The following is a 23,644-nucleotide window of genomic DNA, read 5'->3' as shown; positions in this document are numbered from 1 at the left end:
TGTGAAACATCTTCCCCAGATGCAGTATTTTTGGCTTCATTAAAAGTTTTTCTAGTTCCTCTTCAGTCATGTCAATATTTACCTTGGACAATGCTTTGTATCCTTTTGTTTATAATTCCAGAATTCTCCAAGACAAACTGATTATTCATGACTCCCTGGCCTGGATTACACTTTAAACATACCTTATGTTGACATTTTCAGAGTTCGAGTCTCCCAAACTACTTCCTCTACTTCTTCTCATAGATTCAGAACTTGTAACCTTCCGTACTCACTTCACACCCTGGATTTTCTTTGCCTTTCAGGGATCTTCCAAGCATGTCCGTCTTGTTGAGTATGCTCTTAGAACATGCGCAGGTGAAGTTTTTCTTCCTTTCAAGGTTCCCGGATCCCTCCATCTTGCCAAGGATGCTTTTAGAATGTGGCAATTGTACCCACCTTCCTTGAATGCACCCATTGTTTCCCCAGAGACCTCACTCTTCAACTTGCTGAATTTCTGGTTACCAAAACAGAGAATGCGTGATCCCTGCCTTTGTTGTCTAAAGACTTCCATTTAAACCCCTCAGTGACTAAAAGGAGGCCTCAGTGGTCAACCAGAAACTATAAAGCTATAGCACGTTTTTTCTTGAGAAGCCCACTTATATGGAGTCAGTCTTTTTTCCTTAATTGCTCAGCATTTTATGATTCGGTGTGCTTCCTTCAGTTTTCTGCACATGCCTTACAGTCATAGAGGATTTAAAATTTACACAGTATTTCACATTCATTATTACATTTGATCCTCATAACAACTTGGTGAGAAAGACCCAGAAGTGACCTGCTTGAGATCACAAAGTGATTTGAGTAAACCACAGTTTTTGCCCTCGGGGATATTTATATTAATAAGCGATTTGATTTTATGTAAGTCTTTCTGTTCCTGTGAAACACTTTTTCTTGGTTTGGGGACGCTGCATGTGCTGTTTTTTCTGCTTGAACAGCTCAACTTCTCCCTTTGACCAGCTCAACTCCTACCCATTTTTCAAATGTCAGCTTCGATTTTCATTTCCTCTAGAGGCATTCCCTTGTCCCCCAAGTCTGGGCAAGAGTTTCTTCCTTTGTGTGCTCACAGCACCCTTAAAAATAGATAAATAAGCTCACTGTCGTGTCTGTCACCTCGTGAACACTTGACAAGCATCTGCTGTTATGTCATTCCCCATCCTGTCTCTGACCTGTGCACTTTCTGTTTGCCATTGTGTCCCCAGGACCCAGCCCCGAGTTGGTGCTCAATAGACGGCTGTTAAAGAAATGAATGATGCCCAAGGGTTCTCACCGGATCCTTGAATTAAAGAACAGAGAGGGTTCCAAGAGGGTCCAGGGAGTTTGGTGTATTTCCAAATTCATTCTTCATAACACCATCTGTATGTTAATAACGAATGTGGTTATCTGTTGCTTGTCCTGCAAAGTGGCCTTTTCCCCTTACTGTGTCTTCACCTTTTCCTTTGGGGAATTGCCCCACTTCCCAGTTCTGATTAGTGTTTCTCAGGTGGGGTTGCCCACATCTTGGGATCAGGAGTAGGCCTTATAAACAGAGTCTGTGCTGTGACTCAACCCTGGCTGGTAACTGTGACTTTCGCTGAAACTCTTAGTTCAGTGAGGGTCTTGTTTTCCTTTGAAGGTTGAAAGTGACAGAAACAAGCATAGCACGTCTGATTCTTTGGGAACCTGTGGAGGGATCAATGAAGCCACTGCAGAATAACCAGAGCCAAAGAGGTGGTGATAGAGTGAAGGCTGATGAAGACATCATTGAATACCTTGATTCAGCAGGATCCAACTCTGTGGATTTCCAAGTTTATGAACTCTAGACTTTCTTTTTGATTGCAAGTAGTTTGAGTTGTATTCTGATCAGTCATGAACAATGGACACAGTTCTGACTAATTCAATCGAAACCAAAACACTGTGATATGTTAATTATTGACATTAGTGCTTTTTGTTCCTTGTGGCCTTGCCTTTTGCTTTCACTTCACTCTTTAAGAGAAAAACAGCGCTTTTTTTGCCTATCCCCCAGTGTTGGGCTGCTCCCCACAGGCCTGTAAGCCCTATACTTATCCAGCTTCAAGACTGAAGAGTGAACCCACAGTCAGCAGCAGAGACATCAGTGGTTTCCTGATGGGGGGATGGGGGATCTTACCCATGTAAAAGCAAGGTTCTGGAGCAATACTCCATGGTGTGTGACAGACAGTGGGCAGAACATGGTGGCCAGTCTTCTCTCCCCAGAGGGAGGGGGAAGATATCCGTTATAGGAGGAACTGATGTCAGGCTGGCTCATCAGTTATCAGGGAGAGGGGCACACCCCTCACCGCCCCTCTGATAAGTTACGAGGTGGAGATGTTCTGATCTAAAGCTTAGAACAATCACTAGCTATGGCAGAGGTAAGTATGTAGGAAGGTCAGTGATGTGAGTAGATGTAGGTGAAGCAGGCACAGGTTTGGCAGGAGATATACAATCATCTCAGGTAGCCTGATCATACATTCCACCCCTACATACCCTGCACAACACTTAGAACCTTGCTCGTTCCCCCAACTTCTGTGATATCCCTGGGGTCATATATGTAGAGGGACACTGCAACCATATACCACAAATACAATACAAACACCAGCAGATAAAGAGCATCAGGAGTGAGACACCTAGTAAGAACAGTCACTTGCCAGGATGTGGGTAAATTTTGAAGCCAAGCACTTACTGGGTCAATGGAGAGGAAGTCAATGGCTGCTGCATCCCATCCAGTTGTAAGGAAAGTAAAGCTACACCTACTTTTCCCAAACCCAGGTCCACCCCCATGGGGAGGGGAAAGCCCTGGCTCTAAAATTCTGATGATCTAGGCAGGAGTCAGCAGGCATAGTCCAGGTCTGCCACCCCAACATATGTTTAGCGCCATTAGGGGTGGGCCCATTAAGGTCTTTCCAAACAAACAAAACCCAGTTAATCCCACTAGTTGGGCTTGTGTGTCTAAAAGCCAGCCTATTCCGCTCCACACAGCATAACCGGGGAGCTCATGGGCAGTCAGTTGTATGGTAATGTTTAATGACAGGGGTCCTTCTGATGTATTGGCATATAGGACTGGAAGATGGTGAGGGTCTTTTCCCCCATTGTCAGTCATCTCCACCTAGTCACGGTAGCTGTGTCAATTTTTCATTGAAGTCCAGAGAAAGATAGCTATGGCATTTCACTGTAGATCAGCAACTAGACTCATTTCAGAGTGAGGCCTGGTTGCTTCCCAGTCCTCGAGTAGACTTCCTTCACTCAGGTTGGGGGTGAAATGTAAGACATCTAACAGGCACAACACGAGCGAGCTCATGACCATGAAGTGAACTACGAGCAGAGCCTGCATTCCCAGACGGTACCACACCTGCCTGTGTTTTTTGTCCTGGTCCGCAGTGCAGTTCTGAAAACTCAAGTTTCTAGTAATACAGGAACATGTCCAAAATCACAATGGCCACCTAGTTTTACCTTGGATGTCTGAACCACAGATACTCCATTGTGACTTTCAAATGCCTTCTCCTCCACAATGCCCAAAGCAGATGCAATTCAGTGCAAGTTCAATAGGCCACATAAAAGGCCTCTCTGGTGTGGCCTTAACTTAAAGTTAAGTTTGGCTTAACGTTTAAGTTAAACTATGTACAAGTCAACATTCAAAAAACTAAGATCATGGCATCCAGTCCCATCACTTCATGGCACATAGATGGGGAAAAAATGGAAACAGTGACAGACTTTATTTTCTTGGGCTCCAAAATCACTGTGGACAGTGACTGTAGCCATGAAATTCAAAGATGCTTGCTCCTTGGAATAAAAGTTATGACAAACTTAGACAACATATTAAAAAGCAGAGACATCACTTTACCAACAAAGGTCCATCTAGTCAAGGCTATGGTTTTTCCAGTAGTCACGTACGTTGTGAGAGTTGGATCCTAGAGAAGGCTGAGTGCTGAGGAATTGATGCTTTTGAACTGTGGTGTTGGAGAAGACTCTTGAGAGTCCCTTGGACTACAAGGAGATCAAATTAGTCAATTCTAAAGGAAACTAATCTTGAATATTCATTGGAAGGACTGATGCTGAAGCGGAAGCTCCAATGCTTTGGCTACCTGATACAAAGAGCTGACTCATTGGAAAAGACCTTGATGCTGGGAAAGATTGAAGGCAGGAGGAGAAGGGGATGACAGAGGATGAGATGGTTGGATGGCATTACTGACTCAATGGACATGAGTTTGAGCAAACTCCAGGAGACAGTGAAGCACAGGGAAGCCTGGTGTGCTGTAGTCCATGGGCTCACAAAGAGTTGGACATGACTTAGTGACTGAAGAACAACAAATGTACAAGCAACAAATGTACATGCCAGAATGACTTCCCCACACCTCCACATGTGAAGATACTTTCCCCATCATTTTCCCTTTTGATTGCAAATCTTTCAACAGACCAAAGTATATGTCCCTCAAAGCCAGGGTGGATTCTGCCTGCCTGCCCTGGGTCCAGGTCATGTCTGTGCTTGGCCTCCTTTATATTTGCCCAATTATCCATGTTTAAGGAAAACTGATCAGATCTTATGAACAAGCTCAAAGACATACCGATGGGAAAAGACTTTGAAGGGCATGTATTTTATCAGTTAGGCTGAATTGTTACACAAGAATTGTACATGTGCTTTTTTGCAGCAAAGTTCAAGCAAGCAGTGTTACACACATCATGAGTACTTTCACTCTGAGACAACTTCACTAGATAATTTTCTCTTCTTCTGAACATTCAGGGCAAAAGTGTGGCTAACACAATAACTTTTATAAATTTAGACTTCAATTAATAGGACTAGACTTTAATATCTATTGAAACATGATATTTTCCCATCTAAATTATTCTCATCTCCATCAAGCATGGCCAAAGCAAAACTAACTTATTTGCAAAATAAGCCTGGCTGATTTACCACATGTTCTCCTTCAAACTGTCTATAGTGGAACTCCTCAAAAAGAGTCTCAGACTGAATTCCCAAAAAGCTTCTCAAGGCCAGGAAAGCCATGCCAACAGCCTGCCATCAAATTCTGCCTCAGTGGATTTCTCTCCTCTAGAGATCCCCCAAATATCAAGATTCCTGCACCAGCCAGGAAGTAGTCTTTCCCAATCACCTGACAAAGCTGCTCAGAACTCAAGAGTTTCCAATTTCTGGAGGAACTTGGCAGAAAGAAAAGAAAAATATTTCAATTCTACCACAGGTGTAGTTTACCAAGTTGCGGGACGTCAACTTAAGGGGCAGGGTTTTTCTAAAGTGGAAAACACAAATCAAAAGCAGCAATATTCTAGGGACTTACCTGGTGGTCCAGTGGCTAAGACTCATACTCCCAGTGCAGGGGGCCCATGTTTGATCCCGTGTGCCGCAACTAAGATCCTGTGCAGCCAAATAAATATTTTTTAAAATCAGCAATATTCTACACAAAACCCATAAAAACTACAACCATATTCAACAGTTTACTCAGTAATCAGTCCTTTTGTTAACTTTTTAATGAACCCATCAGGTTTTCCCCTAAGATGCTTTAATTCTGTACCCAGTTCAGTGATATAATCTGAAATTTATCCGAGATCTGTACTGATAAAACGTCCTTCCTATGAAACTTCATGAAGATGAAACACTTTTGCAAAAGCATCAGAGTACAACAACTCTATAAATGACAAAGGAGTTTAAAAGGAACATTTAAACACCTACTTACGTGTAATCAATAAACTAACTTGGTTATAATAACTAGAATTATGGCCAATTAAATCTTGACCCTTAAAAATCTTATATCTCTGGCAAAAACCAAGAAGATAGTAATTGTGAACTATGTGTCACATCAGCATTTCCTGATTAGAAAACTTACCCTTTATTCTTCCTCTTCTAAGGCAAAGGTAGGTAAACAGCCCCACCCAGTAGTTAATTTTCCAGTATTTTATCTTATTTGAAATAACTCAAATTGGCAATGAATTCTCTTCATTTAACTTAGCTTAGTTTCAAGTTGTCAAAATCTGGAGAGACTATTATAGATAGACATTTCCAAAACATTATTATTCCTATAGAGTTTTTAAATGCCTCTTCTTTTTCTCCCTTCATTCTCAGGGATGAGATGATTAAAGTTCCTGAAAGCCCAGGTAGATCATTTACATCTCAAAGGCACAAGAAGAGAAATACCAGTTCCTTCTAGGAAGCTAGCTTCCTCTAACTGCATGTGCAATAGCCAGTTTTAGAATGCTGAAAGATTCCTATTGTGGCCATTTTCAAGGATTTTTTTTCCCTTCAGTTTAAACAACAGTAATATACAATAATACAAATCATTCACTCATATTTACACGCCTCACTTTGAGAGAAATAAGAATCAGCGTTTAGTTAACCTTCACCTTCACTGTGTGTCTGCTTTTTCTTAATTTAAAAGGAATGGCCACAGGACTTTCCTTAGTGGTCCAGTGGCTAAGACTATGCATTCCCAATGCAGGTGACCCAGGTTTGATCCCTGGTTGGGGAACTAGATTCTCCATGCCAGAAGTGAAAAAGTTCACATACCGCAACTAAAGATCTTGGATACCATGCAACCAAGATCCTGCGCAGCCAAATAAGTAAGTAAATATTTTAAAAATTAAAAAAAAAAAAAAAAAAGCAAGGCCAGCCCAGAGCTGTGGCCACTGCCTTATGGTCTAACCTCTTTTTTCCACTGTAATAGCAGCCGGAATCGCCACCACAGCCTCAGGGCCATGTATGAGTTCTCTGTACTCTCTCGGTGGCCCTCACTCTTCAAAGACAGCCACCATGGGGCCCCACATACTAGTGGGATTTCCCCTGCAACTTTTGGGATGTTCCCCTGGAACTCGTGGGCCCCACAACTTCCCACTCTCCTCCTTACTTTCCAGAGTCTGGGCGTTCACGGGAGTTTCTCAGTCTCCCGGCTGCTCCCTGCAGGTGTGCAAGCCCTGGACTTGCCCAGCCTCGGGACTGAAGAAAGAACCCAATCAGTGACACAGACATCAGTGGCTTAATGCGTGGGGGAAGCTTACCTGTCTGAAGCAAGGTCCTAGAGTTTCACCTCACAGTGTGCGGCAGACACTGGGTAGGGCTCGGCAAGCAGGACATGGTGGCCATCTCTGTTTCCGGTTGGAGAGGGTGAATATTGACCTCAGATTGGCTCATTGGTTACCAGGGAAACTGGCAGCAGGGACACGCATGCCCCTCATCACCCCTTTGATAAGTTAGAGGTGGAGATGTTCTGATGTAAAGATTAGAACAATTACTAGCTGGGTCTGGGGCAAGTATGGGGGAAGGTCAGTCATGGGAGCAGGTGTAAGTGAAGCAGGCACTGGTTGAGCAGCAGGTGTACAGAGAGCAAGAGAACAGCCATCCTGGATGGCCTAAGCATATACCCAGTTAACCTGGAAAGTCAATTAAAGGGCCTCCTCCAAACAGTACAGTTCATTGAAGTCTAACTCGTTCTTGGAAAGGCCAGACTATGTGAAATTGACATTATGAGAGCTGCATTTTGCGTTGAAATAGAAATTGAAAAATGAATGCATTTGCACTTGGTTGTTTTGATAGGATTTTACTGATAGGAAGTTTGGAGAGAAGGGTTTACAGGGAAAATATCTAGTTTTTGGTTTACTATCAGTGAAAATTTCCCCCAATTCTTAGCCCGTTGCTTTATTTACAAAGGGTAATATATTTTTGCTTTGGAACATCATTGCTGCTTTCTCTCTTGCTTACCTGGAAGCTCTTGGAATGTTTAAGGGTTGCAGCTACTGAGATGAGTACTGACTTCTGCATTGGTTTTTCTTTATCCTAGAATTAATGAGGACAACAAACGGCTGTGCCGATAAACCCATTCTGCTTCGTGACACACTCTGGCAATTGGCAGATGGTCTATCTTGCAGAGGATTGCAGAGGAATGAGAAGAATGCTGGTAGGAGAATGGGTCTTCCTTATTTGAAGCCAGTTTCTTCCATTTTTCTCCTGGTATTTAGTGTCTTGTCTCTTAATATTTTTCTTCACTCTTAATTGGATGGGTGGCCTTCATTTGCTATGTGTTTTTCCACTTGGTTCAACTTCTCTTCCAATTCCAGCATTTTCATTCATTGCCACTGAAAACTTTGTTCAAACAACCCTTGGGTGAGTGTTTGGGGGTGTTATTCCATAAGAAGCCTACAGCTTGATTCAATCTCTGGATAAAATTACAACTGGAAAAACAGCAAAGTGAGAAAAAGGAGACAAGAGGCGCTGAGTGACAAAGGCAGGCTTGTCACAGGGGTGTTATCCCAACCACTGTGAGCCTGGACGCAGGGCACGTGCCTGTGTGAGATGCGCCTGGTGCTGTTTTGTCTTTATTACCATGGCTTGAATGCAATTACCTGTTGGATATTTGTGTTTTTCTTTGAACATATTAACCTGTGTTCTAGGCCTCGGAGTGTAAGAAACCTACTTGTGAGTATCTAGAAACCCAGATACTGTTTTTTGCTTTAAAATGGCCTTTAAAGAAAGGAAAAGAACCCTCCAGTTGCTGCTAAGAAAATAACAACAACAGTCCCTTTTCCCAAATTCTCGTTGGAGAGCTAATAACCCTAGAAACTGGTGTGGGTATCTCTATGGATATTTGGTTATTTTAGCTCAGAATTTTGCCCTTGAGTTTGATATTCTCTATTTCAAGCTCTTTCTTGGACACTGATTATCAAGGATTCTTTTTTAATTTGTATATTGTTCACCTGCTCCTAAGAGATGCTTTCTTTTTTCCCCTCAGCTTTATCGAGATATAACTGACAGATAAAATTGTAAATATCTAAGATACACAACATGATGGTTTGCATGTGTATACATTGCAAAATGATTACCAAAGTCAATGAATTAACATAACCGTCTTTGCACGTTACCTTTTGTGCACACATGCACGTGTGTGTGTGTGTGTGTGTGTGGTAAGAACACTTAAAATTTACTCTTTTAGCAAATTTCAAGTATCTGATACAGTGTTGTTAACTACAGTCACCACACATGTCTTAGATCCCCAGAATTTACCCCTCTTATAAGTGAAAGTTTGTACCCTTTGACCAACATTTCCCCAGTCTTCAAGTCTTGGCAATCACCATTCTACTCTCAGGTTTCATGAGCTTGACTTTTTTAGATTCCACATATAAGTGAGATCATATTTGTTTTTCTGTGTCTGGTTTATTTCACATAACATAGTATTCTCCAGTTTCATCCATTTTGTCACAAATGGCAGGATTTCCTTCCTTTTCATGGTTGAATAATATTCATTGCCTCTATCTATCTATCTATGTCACATTTTCTCTGATGAACACTCAGGTGGTTCCCATATCTTGGCTATTGTGAATACTGTCACAGTGAACATGGGAGAGAAGGTAGCCCTGAGTTACTGATGTTATTTCTTTTGGATATATACCCAGAATGGGATTGCCTGGTTAAGAGAGACTTTATTCTGTAGGAATTGTTTCTGATGGTCTCAAGATGGAAAACTACTCATATCAAAAGGCTCTGAGATACTTCAGCCACTTTTGCAACTGGCTCCCAGAGATTGTTCTTTTTACTTTTTGGTGTCTTTAAAAAAATTAATTTATTTTTAATTGGAGGATAATTGCTTTACCGTGTTGTGTTGGTTTCTGCCATACATCAACATTAATCAGTCATTGATATTCACATGCCCCTCCCTCTCGAACTTCCCTCCCACCTCCCACCCCATCCCACCCCTCTAGGCTGTCACAGAGCACCAGGCCAAGCTCCCGGTGGCACTATATGCCAACTTCCCACTAGCTAGCTATTTTACATATGGGAATGTATATATTTCAAGGCTACTGTCTCAATTCATCCCACTCTCTCCTTCCCCCACTGTATCCCTAAGTCTGTTCCCAGAGAATGTTCTTGAAATCCTAACCCCACAAGGAAAGACTGTACTTGCTGGTAGGGAAACAAGCCTTAAGGGAGATTGTCAAGGTTTCCTTACACCTTAAAGACTCTTGAACTGTGTGTCACTGAGGGTCACTTCCAGTTCTGATATTATCCAAGAATGTGGCAGTTCCTTTTTCTACTGACGCAACCTCCCTCCCAGCTTTTGGCTGAGTGTCTTCCACGACAAGGAACTCACTCCTTGAGTAAAGCATTCTTCGGCATTTCTGTAATTGTGATTATCTCCCCACTCCCTGGAACCCCCATGGAACCTCTCTTCTAGAGCAAAAGGGACTCATCAAGTCTCTATTCACGCGACAGATCTTCAGTGCTATCACATCTTCTTTAAGTCACTCTTTTGGGGGCTAAACATCTAGGGCATTAACTGCCGCCCAGGCGTGGACCACTCTTGACCACTCTTGTCTGTAGAAACTCCAATTAGTCAGTCTATATTAGAAACCAATGTGAAGAACTCAGGGTGCTCAAGTGATAGAATTGCATATCCACACTGACAGGGCTATGGTATCCTCGGTGTGGTCTAACCAGTGCAGACCGGGCTGGGGCTAAGGAATCCCTTTCTGGAAGCTTTTCATGTTCTTGTTCAGAGAAGAAACATCTGCCTCTAAATACCAAAGTAATCCAGGCTCATAGGCAGTACCTAAGATTTGACATTTCTGCTGGGATATACAGAGAACCATGTAAATTCAAATTTATTCAAAATCCAAACTGTGATTTCTAAACTGACACTACCTTTGGTTCCTCCTCTTGACTTCGCTGAGAGTAGGACCCAAATTCTTCCATGTCTTTCTGACTTCCTTTTCTCCACCATCTTCTTACAAATGGGTACCATTTCTCCTCCATGGGCCCTAGTTCCTTGGCCCTAGATCTCTTGGCCCTAGTTCCTTTCCCAAGTGCAACCTACTTTTCAGCTGATACTGAGAGTGTGCAAAACAGACGGCATTCCTGTACTAGTTTACACAATCAGATCTTCTTCAGAGGTCACATGGAGGAGAGGGCTGAGACAAAAAAACAACAACTCTTAGGCAGTGCTAATCTGCATTTTCTTAAGACATATATGCAAGAGGGCTAAGGTACATGTGACAGGAAGTAGAGAACAAAACGATTCAACTTCTTAAAGAGCCTCATGTAGAAAGAGCCACAAGAGGAACACATTCCCAAACTGAGTAATCATCTACAAATAGTTAAAACATAAGTTCCTCCAGCCTCGGCTGCAGGAGTAGGGCAGAGGTCCTGGTTGAGAACTTTGATTTCCCACAGATTGTTTGAGTCTTAAATGAAGTTTGGAAAGGTTCCCTGACATCAAAGCCTGTTCCTTTTGGCTAATCGATTGAGTCTGCTGTGCCTGTCCTCCCCTGAGCCCCCCACGACTGGCAACATATGTCAGAGTCTCCCTTTTGCCAGCAATTTGGAGGCTTGTGATAATAAAACATCCTTTTTCTAAGTAACGGAAAGGGTGGTCCTGCGGAATGTGAAGGCAGTGGAGAATAGCAATGATTGACTTCTCCCTGAAAAAACAGACAAAGTCTGATCAATCCCTATCTGAATATCATCTGCATAATTTGAAAATAACACACTGAAGGGAACAGGCCCAGCCCTACTATCCTGCTCACATTTACATCTGGAACAGCTGCCAGGGCCTCTTGGAGTCGATTTTGTTCAGTTCTGCAGTGCTGACTTGAAACCCAGGCAGAAAATGAAAGTGAGCAAATTTACCTCTGGCATTCAAAGAAATGCTTTTGGTCAAAGTGAGTATTTCTGACCATGACTCATTTTCAAAAGAAGCATTGAATTCGCTTTGTCATCTTTGCCTGGATCGGGCTCAATCGGCCCTTTTAAGATTTTTAAAATATCCTATACAGCCAGGATGGCATTTATTAGGCTTCAGCTATTCAATATTGCATTTCAATATATAAAAGTCACTGTTCAATTGAATATTGAGTTTTCTAAGGAAGTAAACCTACAGAAAAGAAATTTGCAAGAATCTAAAATAAATGAGCTTAACGAAGATCAAACTGCCCTTTTGGCTGTTTCAAAGATCAAAAGATCTCTCTTTTATAGAAATCAGGAGCGGTTTGAATAGCCTCTTTCCTCTACTGCAAAGCCCCATTTTTTCACTATCATTGATAGCTTGGGACTGCACCATAATGGTACTAGAGGCCCTGGGGAGGAGGGAAGATGGTTTCATTACCCCCAAAGCATCCAGGACTTTTGCGTCTGAAATAGCAGGTTTGTCATTTAATTTAGTCTTGAGCCCAGTAGAGTGACAAAATGAAAATCTGTCCTCAGCTCCTGCAGGAGGGGGTGGGGGTAGTCTTAAAGGACATGAGAGGGTCTTTTGACAATTATTTTCAAAGCCTGTGAGTATCTTTGTCTCTGTCTTCCAGAGAGGCTGGATTATATTGGATTACATGGCAGGAAGTTATCTTTGGGCTCACACTGCCCTCCGTTCTGCAAAACTTTGGGAAGCTGTCTAATCTCCCTAAGTCTCTATTGCTTCATGTGTAAAGTGGGGATAATAATATCCCAGAGGCTTAAGCTCCGTCCTACCTCAGGGCCTTTGCTCATGCTGTTCCTTCAAGCTAACTTGTGCTCAGCCTCTAGGATTCAGCAGGAATGGCTTTTCTTTTGGGAAGTGTTTCATGAACTTGCAGCCCAAGAAATGCCACCCATACTCCCATCAGACAGTGTGCTATGGTTTTCCTTTATAACAGTTACCTCAATTGTAATGGAGAACATTGTGAATACTGGTGTCATCTCTGGCTCCCTCTATAAGGGATTAGGGAACCTAATTTATTCACCTGTGAAAGTGTTAGCCACTTAGTCGTGTCCAACTCTTTGTGACCCCATGGACTGTAACCCACCAGGCTCCTCTGTCCATATGATTTCCCAGGCAAGAATGCTAGAGTGGGTTGCCATTCCCTTCTCCAGGGGATCTTCCTTATTTGGGGATCAAACATGGGTCTCCTGCATCGCAGGCAGATTCTTCACCATCTGAGCCACCAGGGAACCCGTCTATTCACTCATGTCTACAATTGAAACAGAAGCACAAACAAAACGTTTGTTGAGTGAATGAAATGAATGGAGATAGAGCGATCAAAAAACAGCAATTCCTGTTATTCCCCTGTACTGTGGCCTTCTGGGGGCCGGGGGCAGCCTCACCTCTCCACAAGTGTTGAGGTGGAGCCTCAGTGGAGTAGCTCATCCAAGAACGTCTGTGGTTGTGCAGACAGACATCATCAATCATCTCTCCTGCCAAATGCCTTCTTTATCTGCTTGTTTGTCTCCTCTCTGAGAGCATTAGCACCCTTGTTCATCCCCTTATGATGCAGGTTTTCTCCTTCCTGGGATGAGGCTTCTGATTTCACAAAGAGCTCTCGAGGACGGGTCTGCAGTGAGAGGCAAGCAACTGGGTGATGATCCTGGTGCTTCCAGCGCGGGTTAGAGAGTTGAGTGGGGGTTGGGGGGAGTTGGAGACATCAGCCGGGTGGGCCTTATTAGTTAGATCAGTTGACACTTTTAAACAGCACTACCACCATTACCATCTCCATCATCATTAACAGCTAAAAGCTTTTTTACAGTTAAAAAAACTGTTGTGTCCCCATCTAGGCAAAAAAAAAAAAAAAAATCCCATCAATACTATCAGCCATATATGGTTGGAAATTCACCATTAGAATATTTTTTTCTTGGGTTAAGCAAATACCCATAAACAGTTACTTTATTGGTTATTAACTACTGATTGTAAAATTAGTTTATCAACTCATTTTATCTGTGAAGATGGTGGTGGGGAGCAAGCATTAAAGGTTTGGGTTGTTTATGCAGGCAGGAAGTGTCTCTGTCAGAGTTTAGTTGTAGATAACAGGATTCAGTCTATTTAATAAAAAAAAAAAATCAAACATGGATCCCATGCCAGAAATGAGGAGCTTACAGAAATCCCTAGAAGGGTTGGAGGAAGAAGCTTTCAGCAGAATTTCCAGAAGTCACACAGTTCAGAACTGACCCACTAAGACAGCGGCCGCCTCTGCCATATGATCAAGTTGGTGAAGAAGGAAGTCACTCACCTCTGCAACTTCTGGCTCTCATCCCTCACTACACCTACCCCAACATGCACCAACCAAGAGACCCGTGACCTGCCTCTCAGGTGTCACAATGCTAGGGTGTGGATCCACACATCTCTGCCCTGTGCTGGCGAGCAGAAGTGCTAGGTGCAGCCTCCACCTAGACGTCTACTTTCAGCTTCGTAATGTCCTGCAGGCAGTCTCTGCATGGCTGAAGTCAGGTTACATGTCAAACCTAAGCTGCAGAGCACCCTGGGAAATGAGACCATTTGGCTTGTCACCCTCAGCAGAGCCAAACAGTGGCTCTGAAGGGGTTGGGATGGGTGAGTGTGAACCAATCTGTAGGCTCCATGGTGGGGGCCGGGGGTGGGGGTCAAGGCAGAAGAGCATTTTTGTGAAAGAAAGGAAGAAGGGGCTGAAAATAACCTTCACTGACCTTGGCACTGTGCTTAGAGCTGGCATTATTCAGAGGAGGCATCTTAGGAATGCCACATGAGGGAGACATTCGGATTTTCTTTGGGTGATGGTTTTGAGGTCTTCATGTGAATTATCTTGAGTAAATAAATAGCCTCCTTCTCCTGTGCCCCTGACATTTATGGAGGGTGTTCTAGTGCCTTCCTTACCAAAGAAGATAAGGTGTTCAGACTCACCTGCAACTGGGTGGCCTTTCTTCAGGCTGGTGTCCACCAGGCTGAGAAAACACTCTCATGACAGTTGCTTAAAAGCTGCCGGGTGCACCCCAAAAGCTTTAGGTGCACCCCAGGAATGGGTGGCACTTCTGTCTTCCCAATAAATCGCTAGACCCCAAATGTGGGCTCAGAATTGTTCATTTTGGATGATGAGTGGAAATCCCTCTGGGTTTTGGACAGGCAGCCGGTGGTGCTATCCTGCCATCTTCTTTTTAACATTCAATCCAGCAAACACCTTAAGCTTTTATAAACATCTTCTTTTAATAGCATTGACTCCAAGCTAATAAGGCAACCAGCGAATCAAGTGACGGTAAATTTCTCATTAACAATTTATGTAACTTTGTTGAAGAGAGCAATTCCAACTTCTGCTAATTGAGTTTGTAACAAAAAGATGGATCCACTTTACCACCACCCTCAGGACCTTAGTCACACTCTGGGAAAGGTAAAGTAACTCTTATTAGCAGACTAAGAAGTAAAAATCTAGGATGGAATGCAAGATTCCAGAACATGGTTAGAGCCCAAAAATTTCAACAGGATTGTAAAGCAGAGGCACAGTCTGGCATTTCACAGTGTTTTGAATTCTATTGGCCAGAGGAAGGGCCCTTTGACTTGAAGCTAAAACCTTGTGTAAGGCTTTGAAGATGCTAGTTTTAGGATGTGGGTGATGTGTTCAGTTTCTCCCTCTTTATTTAAGATCCTTCTGGGGAATGTAGCAGAATGTGCTGGGTTGACCTGCAAGAGGACTTACCCTTTTCTGATGATCCGAAGCCTTTCCCTCTGGCTCCAGGAGGTGGCTGTAATTCAGGAGTTTCATAACGAAGGCTGAGCGAGACTTCCTAAAGTGACAGCCCTGTGGGCAGAGGGACATGTGGTGTGTTTGAGATCGGCCAGTGATTGAACTTGAAGAGATTTAATAATTCTTCTTGAAATTCTCGGCTTTACCCTCAGACGTTCCTCTGGAAGCCTGATTAAATGCGTATTATTTCTTCTTAAGTGATTTTACAGGTCATTTATTTTGGATTTATGAGCATCAACACATTTTAAAAGGTATTAGTGGGCTCTGCTGCTGGATACTTGTTCTCTAAATCATTAACTTTACTCTCTATCAGCATCAGATAATAAGAAATCTTTCAAATATCACCATGTCTTTTCTTATGTATTCATTCAGGCAATGAATATTTTTTAAACACCTTCTGTTTGCTAAGTTCTAGAAGTACTCCAAAGAACAAGACATGCAAGGTCTTCCTCTCACTACAGTGTAGAAATTTAAATAAAAATTTGGTAAAATCTATATTATTGTGAAATCAAGAGGAATGAATTTGAATTAGTCTTCCTTTCCCATTCAATAAAAATCAAGGTCAAATGGAGAGATGCAAATAGGTTATGGTTCCTTTGTGGCTTCTTGGTGTGCGGTAACATTTAAAGTAGGAAGATTAGGTGAGTGGGGTGAAAAATCACTACTTCTCTCATCACCTTCTCCCAAGGTACCTGTCCCATAGAATTTGAAATTGTCCAGTTGTTCTAAGTCTGTAGCTCCAAAAGATAAAACATGCCCCATGCTGGCAGAAATCTCTATACTACCTGTTTGGGGAGGCACACCTCAGCTCCTACACTGTGTACAATATCTTCTCTTTGTGTCCCATTCTCAGGGCTGGAGTGTAAGGTGCTAGGAGCAAGGTGGAGTGGGTAAAGAGAGTACGATTAAGTAAATCATTTCAATCATGATGGAGAAGAAAACTCAAAAGGCCCAACCAAGCCAGGTAACTGGGATTATCAGGAGAGGTGAAACAAACACAGCAAAAAATGCTAGTCACCAGGTCAGGAACAATTAGAGCAAGGTGAGGGCTTGGAATGGAGGCTGTGAGACACGGATGTTTTTCCGTTTATCTGAAGCCATGTTTTCAAGTGTCACAGGTAAGGCCTTGTCAGCTTAAAAGCCCTTGGGGCTGCAAAGATGGAGCTCCCCCCAGAAGTGATCCACTGTGCAATGGCAGGAAAGCTGGCCTCAGAGAAGCCTGGTCGCTTCGCCCATGGCTTGGGGGAAACCTGGATGATGAAGGATGTGGGAGAAGAGCCGAGGATACCGCTAGCTTCTCAGGAAAATACGGTTGTTAATTAAAAAAAACAGGGAGTTCAGCAGCATCCCTAAAGCTGAGACTTTGCCAAGTACTTTCCCACCCATCTCACCTGTTCTTCCGGAGGCCCTGGATATGCATGAGTAGCTGCAGGGAGGATGGCTGTCCTTACTTGGCAGATGATGAACCTGAAACCAGCGGGAACAAGCGAGTTTGAAGTCACATGGGGACAGTGGGAGTTCCCTGGTGGTCCAGTGAATCTGGACCTGCCGGGTTCGATACCTGGTCTGGAAGATTCCACATGCCGTGAGGCAACTAAGCCTGTATGTTGCAGCTACTGACCTGCACGCTCATGCTTCTTAATGAGGGAAGCCGCTGCAATGAGAAGCCCGTGTGCTGCAACTGGAGAAAACCCACATGCAGCAACAAAGATTTGGTGCAGCCAAAAATAAATAAATTTTTAAAAAGTCACATGACCGTGTAGGGTCAGACCTAAGGCTTAAGTCCAGATCTTCTGATTTTAGCCGCAATTCTCTTTCCAGTACAATTTACATAGTATTCAAATGTTATGTAAAAATTAGCAATCATGAAATACGGCATTATAAACGTACTGATCCACTGAAACCTGGGATTGTAGCCAAGTCTCTGTGATTCCTTTGGAGACCTTGGCAGTCCCTTGGCCATCTCCTTTTTCATCTTTTAGGCTTTGATTGACACTGGAGGAAATGTGTGTCTGAGCATTTACTACATAACACAGAGACTGGCATTCTATCTGTGGCCACGGTCCTCTGGATAATGACGATCCTGGAGTACCAGGGAACACTTTATTCAGTAAGATTTCACTCACTTGCTTATTCAGCTGCTGAATTATCTTCCAGGAGTAAATCAGAAGGTTTTACCATTCTATTTGCTTGTTTTAGTTGGGAAATCTGAGGGAAATGAATCCAATTCACTCTTTACGTTTCTAATTAAAATGTTTTACATTTCAAGCTTTTTGACAGAAAAAAAAACAGATAAGAAACATTGTGTAGAAGGCAGCTTTGAGAAGACACAATCCATGTGACTGCTTTGAGCAAGAAGGGTTAAAAAAGGCAACAACAAAAAACCTGCTGGTTTTTGCTTGCTTAAAAAAAAAAAAAAACTCAAACCATTTCCAAATGTAGCTTAATCCATTTTCAGACTCTATACATTATGCATCAAGATTTTGTACAAAAGGAGATTGAGAGAAGTGTTTGCATGAAACCACTTCAGTGGATTAAATTTGTAGTTCAGCATATTAGACTAAAAAAGTAGACAGGACATTTTGAGAACCCTGCCTCCTTCCCGTATATGCAAAGTTCATACTTCAGATAAATACATTTTAAAGAATGGGTGGATTCTGGCAGCCGACTTAAAAAAAAAATAGGAAAGGACTGGGTCTTCCTTCCACTTAGCTTAGCAATGGCTGCAGAATCTTGAAGAACAGAAAGCATAATTGGGAAGGTTGATCTAAGCAGTTCTGCAGTGCCTGAGGTTCTTTCAGGCAAAGCCACCCTGTCCAAGGTGGGAAAACTAGTGTGAAGGACATTCCCAATATAACGAGCTCATACAGCTACCTCTGCAATGACTGCAACACCCCCCGCCCCCAGCTTCATTTCAAAACAGACCTGCCGCTAAGGTTGAACATCAAAGCTCAGAGTCAATCATGCAGATGTCTTCACCTCCTGGAAGTCAAACATCATCGACACCACATCTGGATGTCTGGAGGGCCACTGCCATTATTACTTCATTAACTAATGGATTTGGGGGCTCTTGGAAACTCAGTATCTATTTACTCTTAGCCCAGAGTACACGTGCCACCGGAGGAACACACTTCACCGCCCTAAGTCAAAAGTCTGGAGGATCCCCAAAGTAACCCATTGCTGGGCTGTGAATGATGGGCGGTCCTAGGGTTGATAGGTGATGGCTGGTCATGAGGTATCATTACTGCTATAAACCATGGGCTGTCCAAGCAATCTAGAGTCTCTGAGAGTTTCCATAGTAACTTTTATTTTTTTAAGTGTTGAAAAGTTCCTAGCGGCATGGCTGGTTGCCTGGGCTACAGTGTTGTGTTGACAGCTCTGGTCCCTTTCCTGGCAGCTGAAGATTAGGACAGTGACCAATGAGAGGGTGGCGTTCTTCTCTGAACTTTCCATCAGGCCGGTGATTCATTTTGAGACCCACATTTTATGAATGCTGTGAATTCAATGCAACGTAGCTGTTGAGGTGTCTACATTCAAATTGGATTCCATTAACTTTATGGTGTGATTAAATGTCTGAATCATGAGGACTCAGGGTTGGATTTATGTGCCTTCTGAAAGCACTTTAGAAGACTGGCAGCTTCAGTGAGTGTAATTTGATGCATGGGATTAGGAGAACAAAACCTAAAAAGATATCAGCTGAAATATAACTTGGATCTGAGAATCCAAACTTGAGAGTTGAGGTGGATGCTCACTCTCAGATGTGCAGAGTGGAGTACTATTCTACATGCATAATTTTTCCTTCAGAATACTTTATTTTTGACATTAGAAGGGATTTGGTGGTCTGCCATTAGGGTGTTTTTCAACTTAAAGTACCTGGTCATTAATTGCGGTACTTGTTAAAAATGCCAATTTCCAAGTCTGGCCTTCTGACTCTGTAGGGCTGGAGTGGGGTGCAGGAATTACAGACTTCCTTGGGAGAAAGTGATTTAATCCTCCTACATTTGGAGAAGTGATGTGTCTCACCTATGGCCTGAATCACAGCTAGTGGTAAGAGAGCAAGACCCCAAACTACATCTCTTTCCATTTTTCTTCAGGGATGTTTTATTAACTACTTAGTTCACACTCATTCAGATATGTATTTATGACATGGAAATTGTCAGATTTGAAAGCCACATGCACCATGTTAGAAACATCAGAGAAAAACATGGAATGGCAGAGAAAGGGAACTTTGATATCTAAAAATTTAAAGAACTCCTGAGGTGTTAAATGGGAGCTGCACAATGCTTCTTCACGTATTTGAGTCAGTTTCAGGCAGTTCCTGACAGTCAGGTATAAAATACTTTCATTTCTGCCTTTCTCTTTATGGATTTCTTTGGCTTCACATACCCTACAAATATACAGCATCTGGAAATTCTAGAATAGATGAAATTAAAAACTTCATCATTGCTGTTTGTACTTACTAATTTTTTTTTAAATTTATGAATTATATTTTCAGATTCTTTGTAACTTCCTATTGAGTGGTCAGCATTTTTTGTATTGCTTTTAAAGAGCTGTTTATGTATTAAAGTTATTAACTCCAAATTAAAGTTATTAACTCCAAATGTCATACATATTGCTGAAGGTATTTTTTTCAGTTTTTTTTCCTATTTTTATTAATGATAAATTTTCTTTCACATGAAGCAGTTCAGAATTCTCCTGTAGTTAAAATTTTTCTTCTTACCTGTTCTTGTCTTTGTAATGTTACTTCATTTCTTTTATTTTTAAGCCCTCTCTATCATGAGATCAGGAAGAGTCACGCACACTTTCTTCTAGTTGTTTTGTAGTTTTAATATTTGCATTTAATGCTTTAACTCATTCCTATACTCTGTAACATGTAACATATAAAACACAGATAACATATAAATATTTTTCCTTAATTATCTCAGCATCATTTCTTGTAAATTTCTTTACTTTCTAATTGGTTTTTCAAGCATGTCATAAGAATTCTTTATTGCATACTGAGATACTGTGCTAAATATTTTTAATGAATTTAAAATTTTAATGACTACAGATTTCATTTGATCCTCATAATAAAATCCTAGTATAATTATTTTTATCCCCATTTTACAGGTGAGTGAACTGAGGCCTAGATACCTTATAATACTTACAAAAGGCAGATCTAAGAGGGGATCTCAGGATTAAGTGCCTCCAAATTCTTAGATTCAGTCACCCATGTAAATTTCACCATAAAACAAATTCCTAGCGTTATAGCTATTTTTTGGATTCTTTATTGTTTCACTAACTTGGCAGCTGTGTGCTGTGCTTAGTTGGTCAGTCATGTCTGACTCTTTGCGACCCCATGGACTGTAGTCTGCCAGGCTCCTCTGTCCATGGGGATTCTCCAGGTAATAATTCTGGAGTGGGTTGCCATGCCCTCCTCCAGGGATCTATCTTCCTGACCCAGGGATCAAACCAGATCTCCCACATTGCAGGCAGATTCATTACCATCTGAGCCACCAGGGAAGCCCAATTTGGCGGCTAGTTTTGCACCACCAGGGAAGCCCAACTAATATCACACTTTTAAGCATTTCAGCTTTCAGGAATACTTAAAAGTATTTCAGAAAGCCATCTTCTGGACTTCCCTGGTGGTCCAGTGTTTAAGAATCTGCCTGACAATGCAGCAGACATGGGTTTGATCCCTGATCTGGGAAGATTTCTCATGCCGTGGGGCAACCAAGCCCATCTACCACAACTACTGAGCCTGTGCTCTAGGGTTTGTAAGGCACAACTGCATTCACTGCAACTACTCAAGATGTGTGCCTAGGGACTGTGCAAAACAAGAGGAGCCCCCACAGTAAGCCCGAACACCCAGATGAAGGGTAGCCCCTGCTGGCCACAACTAGAGAAACCCACGCGCAGCAATGAAGACCAGCGCTGCCATCAATAAATAAATAATAAATAATGTTTTAAAAAAGAAAGCCATTTTCTATTGTTACTTAAGGTGTATTCATGTTGGCCTCAGACTAACATCAGTAAATACAAATCCTGAGATTTTCAGTGGAATTACATGTAAAAATGACATCTTTATAGTATTTAAATTTTGCATCAAGCAAAATATCCTTTAGAACAGTTTATTTTTCTTCTGTAGGTCTTTTACATTTCCTATTTTTACTTTAAATATTTTGAATGCTTTTTAACTGTTGTAAGATATTTTTTTCCCATTATATCTTCTAACCATTATTAATTTGTAGAAAATCTAGTCTTTATATTTTATCTTTCTTTTTAGAATAGAATTCCTCCTGAGTTTTTAATGTAGATCATATTATAATCTACAAATAACGATTTTAGCTTTGTGATAATTATACTTTTAATTTCCTTCTGTTGTCTTATTCCAGGGGTAGGGAAAGTGAGATATCACTGGTGAAAACAGCCAGCCTGTGTACCTGTGTCCTTTTCCTCTTCCTTCTATAAAACACTCATGAAGGACTTCTCTGTGCCAGGCACTGTCCTAGACCTTGCACCGAGCACAGAACAAGATAGAATCAGCACCTGCCCTCCTGCAGCTGTGTCCTGGGCTGGGAGACACACATTTAGCAGGTAATTATTAGTAAGTCATTAATTCCAACCCTTATCTCATTTTTGACTTTAATGGGAATGCACCTAGTGTTTCAGTCCAAGTCAGTGTGAGATCTTTAACATACTATGTCCTTCTAAGGCAAGGTTCTAGTTTTTTAGTCAGGGATGTCCCTGGGGTTTTAAGAAAAGGCTTCTCAACGTTGCCTTAAAAAAAACCAAAACCAAAAAAAAAAACTATTGTCAATTTATCCATTTTATAAACAATAAACTCAAAGCTCAGAGGGCTAATGGAGAATGCCTGACATTCTGCAGGGTTTTTTGTGTGTGTGTGACTGAACCCTCCATGGAATCCAGCTTCTAGAACTCTTCTCGGTACCATCAGGGCAATGCGCCTATTCACCCACAGCTTTGATCCCCAGGTTAGGAAGATCCCCTGGAGAAGGAACCAGCAACCGGCTCCAATATTCTTGCCTAGAGAATTCCATGAACCGAGGAGCCTGGAGGGCTATAGTTTATGGGGTGGCAAAGAGTCGGACATTCCTGAGCTACTGAGCACACAAACACCTGTCAATATATCCAACTTAGATTGAGAACTTTTTCAGAACAGGAGCCGTTTCTTGGAAGCATTCTGTGCTTCCATGGGTCGGAATAGTACCTGCCGCTTTCTAATGGTCACGTCTGTAAAGACTCCCTACTTGCCCCAGAGAGGGCAGGGAAAAGGGCACCCAAGCTTCTGGAGTTGGTCCAGAAGCTGGCAAAGGTCAAGGACACTGATGGCTAGAGTGTAGCATGAACCTATCAGAAGTGATATTTACTTCTTATTAGTTAAAAAAATTAACATGGATATTTATGGAAAATATAGAAAAAAATTAAAAATCACCTGCAACCTTACCATCAACTGATAACTTCCATTTTATTTGAATGCTTTATCTTTGCATATCATTTTTTCCCTACAAAACACTTATCATATTGAGTGATAGATTTTTCCTCTAATATTTTGAACAATTTCCCAAGTCTATAATTGTGTCATCTTTTTGTTTGTTTTGTCTCATCAGTTGAGGCCTGGCCCTTGAGTTTCCCTTTGCAGTGCTCTGGTGATTCATCTGTCTATTCATTTTGAAAGAGTTCTAACAAATAAAGGAGCCCGTGAGGGCACCTTGAATAAAGACACTTAACTGAATCTAAAATGGCCACACTTGGTTGAATGAATGATGATCTTGTCATCAAAATTTCAGCAGAAAGGATATGGTACTAATAATTCAAACAAGAGTCTAGCACCTTAAGAGTTGAATAGGTTTGGTTTCAAAAATTTCTAGCTATTTTTCATAGACATGTTGGAATGCAATAGCTTCTTCTGTGGCAAACATTTAAAATACCACACCCACACAGACAGATAATAATCAGCACTAGCAGCATAATCTTTGAAAAAGAGGAAAAAAATAAGTCTTTTATCTATCTGTCTACCTACCTACCTATCCATCTAAATTTGGAATTGAAGAATGCTGAGAACGCTAGGACATTCCGAAGTATAAAATATGGAAAAAAAACACCACCACAAAAAACATTATGGAGGAAAGACCATTTGCTGGAGTGGAAATGGCAGGGACCTGTC

At 41.9% G+C, this 23,644-nt stretch overlaps 1 long non-coding RNA gene across 1 annotated transcript; it reads right to left on the bottom strand.

The window, feature by feature from the left end:
* Window positions 1–9,751: 9,751 nt before the first annotated feature.
* On the bottom strand, window positions 9,752–18,169 carry LOC102391588. The gene is made up of 4 exons (XR_326411.4): window positions 16,869–18,169; window positions 15,430–15,531; window positions 13,097–13,323; window positions 9,752–12,963 (listed from the first exon to the last, which is right to left on the bottom strand). It is a non-coding gene; the product is annotated as an uncharacterized LOC102391588 (long non-coding RNA).
* Between the last annotated feature and the right edge of the window lie 5,475 nt (window positions 18,170–23,644).

The sequence above is a fragment of the Bubalus bubalis genome, chromosome 4 (genome assembly GCF_019923935.1).
Source record: "Bubalus bubalis isolate 160015118507 breed Murrah chromosome 4, NDDB_SH_1, whole genome shotgun sequence".
In the NCBI taxonomy this organism is placed as follows: Eukaryota; Metazoa; Chordata; class Mammalia; order Artiodactyla; family Bovidae; genus Bubalus; species Bubalus bubalis.
The sequence above is the reverse complement of the archived record's forward strand: the minus strand, read 5'-3'. Positions and strand labels throughout refer to the sequence as shown.